The sequence below is a fragment of the Anomaloglossus baeobatrachus genome, chromosome 1, assembly GCF_048569485.1.
Source record: "Anomaloglossus baeobatrachus isolate aAnoBae1 chromosome 1, aAnoBae1.hap1, whole genome shotgun sequence".
NCBI classification, from domain to species: domain Eukaryota; kingdom Metazoa; phylum Chordata; class Amphibia; order Anura; family Aromobatidae; genus Anomaloglossus; species Anomaloglossus baeobatrachus.
The window spans coordinates 75,728,022-75,737,124 of NC_134353.1; the positions used below are offsets into that span (position 1 = coordinate 75,728,022).

General features: G+C 46.9%; 1 protein-coding gene across 1 annotated transcript in view; it reads right to left on the reverse strand.

Annotated features, from left to right (window-relative positions):
- The window catches only part of TBC1D14 (TBC1 domain family member 14), a 33,098-nt gene extending 29,285 nt beyond the window's left edge, over positions 1–3,813 (reverse strand). Inside the window, exon 1 of the mRNA XM_075332620.1 lies at positions 3,771–3,813. The gene's annotated coding sequence lies outside the window, so the exon portion shown is untranslated. The remainder of the gene's footprint in view (positions 1–3,770) is intronic.
- Positions 3,814–9,103: the final 5,290 nt, after the last annotated feature.

The following is a 9,103-nucleotide window of genomic DNA, read 5'->3' on the forward strand; positions in this document are numbered from 1 at the left end:
TAGTTACGAGTACTCAGTACCCGAGCATGGTAGTGCCCGCTCATCACTAGTTACCAGTACCGAGCACCCGAGCATGGTAGTGCCCGCTCATCACTAGTTACGAGTACTCAGTACCCGAGCATGGTAGTGCTCGCTCATTACTAGTTATCAGTACTCAGTACCTGAGCATGGTAGTGCTCGCTCATCACTAGTTACCAGTACCGAGCACCCGAGCATGGTAGTACTCACTCATCACTAGTTACCAGTACCGAGCATGGTAGTGCTCGCTCACCACTAGTTACCAGTACAGAGCACCTGAGCATGGTAGTGCCCGCTCATCACTAGTTACGAGTACAGAGCACCTGAGCATGGTAGTGCCCGCTCATCACTAGTTACGAGTACTGAGCACCCGAGCATGGTAGTGCCCGCTCATCACTAGTTACGAGTACCAAGCACAGTACTGCCCACTCATCACCAGCTAGCACCACAGCAGTCAAAACACAGGGACAGAAGCAGAAAACCAACACTGGACCCGGTGAGGGTGAAATAAAATTACAAACACAGATGGTTCTAAGTATGCAATAATTTGAGAAGGCAGAAAACCCATTTAAAAACTTTCCACTTATAGCCTAAGCTTCATAATTTAATATTCCATAGTCAAATACCCGCAATTGTTCAGGAATAACTGAAATTTTCGATTACAAGAATTAAATACATTGGACTATTTGGCATCAAACATGGTACTTTCCTTCCTGTCTATGCCCGAACCTCAGTGCCTGCACAATACATGACTAGTAGAAGTGCAGGAATCCCAAATCTCAACATCAGGTATGACCAGGAGCTACACACAGACATGGATCACCAAAAATAATCACAGGATCGCTACTGCTATGTAAAAAATAATGAAAACCAAAAAGGCACAAAGCAACGAACAATGGCAATTTTCATCCACACTATACCCCACAAACGTCTCTGGTGCTGCCGGCCAGTGTGCACGGATATTTTTGGAACTCTTAGGTTATGTGTCCACGGGAGAATGTAGCTGCGGATTTTTCTGCATCAAAATCCGCAGCTTTCCCTCAAAATCCGTACCTTTTCAAAGGTGCGGATTTGCCGCGGAATTGATGCGGATTTTGGTGCGTTTTTTTTTTTTTCCCCCAATTTTAAAGCCAAAATCCGGATGAAAATCCGCAACAATAATTGACATGTTGCAGATTTTTCCGGATCAAAATCCGCACGAAATCCGCTGCGGAAAAATCCGCAGCGTGGGCACAGCATTTCCAAAATGCCATAGAAATGGCTGGGAAGTGCCTGAGCTGCAGATTTTCGGGAAATCCGCGGCTTTTCCGCGAGAAATCCGCGGCAAAATCCGCGCATTTTCCGCAGCGTGGGCACATAGCCTTAGGCTATGTGTCCACGGTAGAATGTACCTGCAGATTTTTCTGCATGAAAATCCGCGACTTTCGCGGCAAATCCGCACCTTTTTTTTGCCGCGGATTTACCGCGGATTTTTTTTTTTTTTCCCCATTCTATACCCAAAATCCGCACCAAAATCCGCAACAATAATTGACATGCTGCAGATTTTTCATTATCAAAATCCGCGGCAAATCCGCCGCGGAAAAATCCGCAGCATGGACACAGCATTTCCAAAATGCCATTGAAATGGCTTGGAAGTGCCGCTGCTGCAGATTTTCAGGAAATCCGCGGTAAATCCGCGATAAATCCACGGCAAAATCCGCGCGAAATCCGCAGCGTGGGCACATAGCCTCAGGCTACTTTCACACATCAGTTTTCTGCATTCAGGCACAATCCTTTTTTTTCCTGATCCAAAGGATCCGGCAAAAAAATGTAAAACCGTATCCACCGGATCTGGTTTTTAACGGATCCGTTATGCCGGATGCGTAAAAAAACGGATCCGTTGGATCCGTTTTGCATCCGGTTTGTCCGTTTTTTTGATGGATCAGTTTTTTTTAATTAATTTGGTGCATGCGCAGTCACCAAAAACGGATCCGGCAGCCGCATCCATTTTTTACCGCATTGTGCCGGATCCGGCGTCCATAGGCTTTCATTGTAAAACACGCCGTATCGCGCCAGATCCAGCACAATGCGTTTTTTTTTTGCCGTAAAAAAAACGTTGCAAGACACGTTGCCTCCGGCCGCCGCTTTAATTAATTTTGCCGCATCCGGAAAAAAACGGATGCAACGCAAAGCCATCAGGTACAATCCGGTAACAATGCAATCTATGGGGATAAAACGGATGCGGTACCGGATCCGTTTAACCCGTTTTTTTCCGGATTGTACCTGATGGAAAAAAAACCTGATGTGTGAAAGTAGCCTTATAGAAGTAAATTAAAGACGCAACGTAGGACCCTGTTTTCTAGATCCAGGTGCTCGGACCTACATCCATCACATGTATGGCTTTGCTTGACACATTTAGGCTTTTTTTTTTATAGGGAGTTTTTTATTTTCCTGAAACAGTTTTTTTTTTATTTTGCAATCTTTGTCTTTTCATTGGACAGTGCCTAGTTTGGAGCAGATTCTATCAGCATTTGCAGCAAAGAAATTAAATGCACTTATTTGTCAAAAACCGCTTAAAAAAAAAAAAAAAACAACAAAAACTAAAGTCATCACAAAAACAGAAAAGTGAATCTCTCAAGACTACGACAAGTTTAAAGGAGGATTTTGATGCAGATGTTAAAAAATAAAATAATAAATGACAATAAAAACTCAAATAACTGATTAAAGCCTTAGTCAAAAGGCTGCAAAATAAAAAAAAAAAAAAAAAAAAAAGTCTTAAAAAAAAACCTCAAAAACCACAACTCTTCCGTTTCCCCCCCCTTCCAACAACAACAGAAAAGGGTGTCCCAAAGTGGTTTCTGCACGTGTAATTTCTGGCCACCTCAGTAAAGGACCTCGAGTGCACACAGTGTCCGTACAAGTTGGTTTTGATTATCCATGATGGGCACAAATGGAAACTTTAAATTCTGGACATCCCACCCTGCTCCTATGAGAAATCAAAAAATGCTCGGCTGCCCCCGTACTCCCAATTGGGGCGATAGATGGGAGAAGGAGGGACCCCCCCTACCCCCAACTCCTAGCAGATCTTTATGGCAGGTCACAAACCCTCATATAGGGCAGTCACCCCACCTAGCCGTATATAAGCCCCCTTCCTGGCCTGTGGGTCCCTGAAATAAACAAACACAGGGGCTGAACTACAATAGGGGCAGGGGCTGCAATTGCACCTCAACCCTGGAGCCTAGGGGGCCCCCAAAAAGTCCTTTTGACCTATAGGCTATTGAAAAGCTGCAATAATTGAGGGCCCCCCCATGAGCTTCAAGTTACCCCCCTGGACAGGTAAGCTTTATAAAGATAAGACCCTGCTATAGACATATATGTCACCTAGGACAGGTCTTGCAAAATTAATACAAAAAATACATATAATAATAAAAAATAATAATAATAATATTTGCAAAATTCTAAACAAAAAAAAAAAGACAATACAAAAACAACAACAAAACAAGCAGCCAGCAGCTGAGTTTCTGTCTTCCCTAATCCCACCTATTGGAGCTGGACGGACATTACTGCAGCCCAGGTAAAAAGTTGTCCACACAGGCCCCAACTTGTGCAGTGTGAGCACCTTGCAGCCCCTGGTGACACAGCGCAGACGGCTCCCCCCAGACACACACCTCCGCCGGCTGACCCCCCCATACATAGCCCGACCACCCCCATTCCACAGGAGTAGAGTGGACCCCTCCCAGGTTAGACATTAGGGCAGGAGACACCACACTGACCTGTCAGGGGGTGTGAGGCAGGGTCCCCTCCGCAGCCTGTGAGCCCGGCAGGCGCTGCAGGTGCTGCTCTTGTTCCTGTTGGGGAGGCGCCTCCTCCTGAGCTCCGGCCTCCTCCCTCCTTCCTTGTGCTTCCACCTCTCTGCCTCCTCCTCTGTATTATGCCTGCCTCATGGTAATGTGCACTGACTCCCTCCATTCACAGGCAGGCAGCAAGGATGCAGGCAGCAGGCAGCAAGGATGCAGGCAGCAGGCAGCAAGGATGCAGGCAGCAAGGATGCAGGCAGCAGGCAGAGTCTCCTCATAGCCATAGGCCTGCACTGTATACAGGACATCTTCCAGGCTGGCAGCTTATGTTTGTGCTTCATAAAAGGTGTGATGGAAAATTGCATGCATAGCAATTCCATAACATGTGAATCCAGGTGCTGGGACCAGACCGTGCAGAAAGGAGCCCTCACCTCCTAGGCAGTGTTGCCTAAATAGCAATTCCCTTCTAAATTGATATTGTTGGGGCACAGTTTCCATACTTAGGACCCCCACATAGGTACAATAAAGACTTCCTGTGGGTGGTGGTGATGCTGTAAATACTACTTAAATAGCAATTCCCTAATAAGATATTGCTGGAGCACACTGACCGTGCCTAGGGCCCATACCGTCACCTTCCCCCACATAATTTATAGAAGTATTTACTGCAGGCTCAGACTGGCCCACAGGAGAACCGGGGAATCCCCTGGTGGGCCCCTGTGCAGAAATGGGCCCCAACCCAAAATATGAGCTGCAGTTGGCACAATGCACTTGATTTACTATGTACAGACAAGACAACAGCTCATCATTTATTTAACAAACTACTCAGATTATTACTATATAGAAGTAGAAGTAAATTTGTGAACAAGGGTAATATAATATTTGGATGTAGCTAAACAGTGGGCCCCGAGTAAACGGTACCGGTGGGCCCATGGCTTCCCAAACTCAACTTGTGGAAGTGCAGTCAATACAATTCCTTAATATAATGTTAGCTATACCCCCGAACCCATGAACAGATGTATTTAGTGTGTGTGTGTGTGTGTGTGTATATATATATATATAACAGTGTTGAAACCAGAAGTTTCCCTCCGCTCTCTATAAAGACACATCTGCAGGTTTTTCCCTCCGCTCTCTATAAAGACACATCTGCAGGTTTTTCCCTCCGCTCTCTATAAAGACACATCTGCAGGTTTTTCCCTCCGCTCTCTATAAAGACACATCTGCAGGTTTTTCCCTCCGCTCTCTATAAAGACGCATCTGCAGGTTTTTCCTCCGCTGTCTATAAAGACGCATCTGCAGGTTTTTCCTCCGCTGTCTATAAAGACGCATCTGCAGGTTTTTCCCTCCGCTCTCTATAAAACACATCTGCAGGTTTTTCCCTCTGCTCTCTATAAAGACACATCTGCAGGTTTTTCCCTCCGCTCTCTATAAAGACACATCTGCAGGTTTTTTCCTCCGCTCTCTATAAAGACACATCTGCAGGTTTTTCCTTCAGCTCTCTATAAAGACACATCTGCAGGTTTTTCCCTCCGCTCTCTATAAAGACACATCTGCAGGTTTTTCCTTCCGCTCTCTATAAAGACACATCTGCAGGTTTTTCCCTCCGCTCTCTATAAAGACACATCTGCAGGTTTTTCCTCCGCTGTCTATAAAGACGCATCTGCAGGTTTTTCCCTCCGCTCTGTATAAAACACATCTGCAGGTTTTTCCCTCCGCTCTCTATAAAGACACATCTGCAGGTTTATCCCTTCGCTCTCTATAAAGTCACATCTGCAGGTTTTTCCCTCCGCTCTCTATAAAGACACATCTGCAGGTTTTTCCCTCCGCTCTCTATAAAGACACATCTGCAGGTTTTTCCCTCCGCTCTCTATAAAGACACATCTGCAGGTTTTTCCCTCCGCTCTCTATAAAAACACATCTGCAGGTTTTTCCCTCCGCTCTCTATAAAGACACATCTGCATGTTTTTCCCTCTGCTCTCTATAAAGACACATCTGCAGTTTTTTCTTACTATCTGACATGAAATCAGAATAAACCTTTCCCGTTTTAGGTCAATTAGGAACCAAAATTATTTATACTTGCCAAATGCCAGAATAATGAGAGAGAGAATGTTATAAGGTATTTTTATTACTTTCTGCAAAGTCTAAAGTTTCCATACATTTCATTAGTATTTGGTACCATTGCCCTTACACTGTATGACCTGGCTCAACCATTTTGAATCTTCTTCCACAAGCTTCTCACAATAGTTGGAAGGATTTTGAGCCCATTCCTCTAGACAGAACTGGTGTAACTGAGCCATGTTTGTAGGTCGTCTTGCTCGCACCGGCCTGTCAGCTTTGCCCATAAATGTTCAATAGTATTGAGATCAGGGCTTTATGATGGCCACTCCAACTCATTGACTTCGTTATACTTTAGCCACTCTGTAACCAGTTTGGCAGTATGCATCGAGTCACTGTCCATTTGGAAGAGCCATTTCTACCCAAGCTTTAAGTTTCTGGCTGAAGTCTTGAGATGTTGCTTCAGTATTGCCACATAATCTTCTTTCCTCATGACGCCATCTATTTTGTAAAGTGCACCAGTCCCGCCTGCTGCAATAATGTTGCTTCCACCCCCCACCCCCATGTTTCACAGTTAGGATGGGTTTCTTAGGCTTCAAAGCTTCACCCTTCTTCCTACAAATGTAACGATGGTCATTATGGCCAAAAGGTTCAATTTTAGTTTTGTCAAACCACAGGACATGTCTCCAAAGAGTAAGGTCTTTGTTCCTGTGTGCATTTGCAAATATTAATCTGGCTTTTTATGTTTCTTTTGGAGTAATGGCTTCTTCCTAGCAGAGTGGCCTTTCATCCCATGTTGATACAGTACTTCTTTCACTGTGGATAATGACACAGTCTTAAGGTACTGTCACACTAAGCGACGCTCCAGCGATCCCACCAGCAACCTGACCTGGCAGGGATCGCTGGAGCGTCGCTACACGGGTTGCTGGTGAGCTGTCACACAGGCAGATCTCACCAGTGACCAGCCCCCAGCCAGCAGCGACGCGTGGAAGCAATGCTGCGCTTGGTAACTAAGGTAAATATCGGGTAACCAACCCGATATTTACCTTGGTTACCAGCGCACACCGCTTAGCGCTGGCTCCCTGCACTCCTAGCCAGAGTACACATCGGGTTAATTACCCAATGTGTAGTCTGGCTATGTGTGCAGGGAGCAGGGAACCGGCAGTGGCAGCGTGAGAGCGGCCGACGCTGGTAACCAAGGTAAATATCGGGTAACCAAGGAAAGGGCTTCTTGGTTACCCGATATTTACATTGGTTACCAGCGTCCGCAGAAGCCGGCTCCCTGCTCACTGTACATTCAGTGGTTGCTCTGTCGCTGTCACACACAGCGATCTGTGCTTCACAGCGGGAGAGCAACAACTAAAAAATGGTCCAGGACATTCAGCAACAACCAGCGACCTCACAGCAGGGGCCGGGTTGTTGCTGGATGTCACACACAGCAACATCACTAGCAACATCGCTGCTACGTCACAAAAGTCGTGCCTCAGCAGCGATGTTGCTAGCGATGTTGCTTAGTGAGACGTGGCCTTTACCAGCTTCCGCCAGCATCTTCACAAGGTCTTTTGCTTTTGTTCGTGGGTGAATATGCACGTCTGGCCAAAGCATGTTAAAAAAACATGCAGATGTGTCTTTTTAGATAGTGTATGCAAACTTCTGGTTTCAACTGTATACAGAAGTGCCAGGTGGTGTAAAGTTTGCATAAATAGCAATTTCCTAATATAACGATTTGGCTGGAACAGACAGATTGCATTTGTCCCCCGAGGTCATCAGAAACATTAGTAATTCCCCTTTAGGGTGCAGAAAGTTTCGCATGATAGCAATTCCCCGATATAATGTTCTTGCTGGAGTGCACTGACAGGAATCTGAGTCCCTGGGCAGTCAGGGCCCTTTCCATCAAATAACTAGTGATGAGCGAGCACTACCATGCTCAGGTGCTCGTAACTAGTGATGAGTGGGCACTACCATGCTCAGGTGCTTGGTACTCGTAACTAGTGATGAACGTTTGCTGCCGTGCTCAGGTGCTCGGTACTCCTATAGCGCAGTTACTGGTCGGACAGGCTCAACTCGAGTACCCAAATATGATAGAAGTCAATCAGGTACTCCAGCACGTTTCCCTGAAAAATGCTTGAGTCCCCCATTGATTTCCATTATACTCGGGTACATGAATCGCACCCGTCCGAGCGTCCGACTGCTCGCTATGGGGTTATGAGCCCCCAAGCATGGTAGTGCTTGCTCATCACTACACTATATGTATCTATATATATATATAATTGCCTTATTCTGTCTGTCTGTCTTGCTCCAAAATGACGTCATTACAGTGACAACCGTTGCATTGGTCGCTGAGCTCGGCCCGGACCCGCCCCCCGCACTCATTGGCCGCTTGACCCGCCCCCGCACACATTGGCCGCCCAGCCCCACCCCCCGCACACATTGGCCGCTCGGATCGGCCCCGCCCCTTGCACATGTTGGCCACTCGGCCCCGCCCCCCGCACACGTTGGCCACTCCTCCCCGCACATGTTGGCCGCTCGGCCCCGCCCCCCGCACACATTGGGCACCTATACACCTCCCCCCAGGACTACACCTATATGACACCTCCCCCAACGACTACTCCTCCTATTAGACTCCTCTTTCCCCAGGACTACTCCTCCTATTATACTCCTCTCTCCCGAGGACTACTCCTCCTATTATACTCCTCTCCCCCAGGACTACTCCTCCTATTATACTCCTCTCTCCCCAGGACTACTCCTCCTATTATACTCCTCTCTCCCCAGGACTACTCCTCCTATTATACTCCTCTCTCCCGAGGACTACTCCTCCTATTATACTCCTCTCCCCCAGGACTACTCCTCCTATTATACTCCTCTCTCCCCAGGACTACTCCTCCTATTATACTCCTCTCTCCCCAGGACTACTCCTCCTATTATACTCCTCTCTCCCGAGGACTACTCCTCCTATTATACTCCTCTCCCCCAGGACTACTCCTCCTATTATACTCCTCACCCCCCAGGACTACTTCTCCTATTATACTCCTCACCCCCCAGGACTACTCCTCCTATTATACTCCTCTCTCTCCAGGACTACTCCTATTATCCTCCTCTACCCCCAGGACTACTCCTCCTATTATACTCCTCTCCCCCCAGAACTACTCCTCCTATTATACTCCTTTCTCCCCAGGACTACTCCTCCTATTATACTCCTCACCCCCCAGGACTACTCCTCCTATTATACTCCTCTCCCCCAGGACTACTCCTCCTAT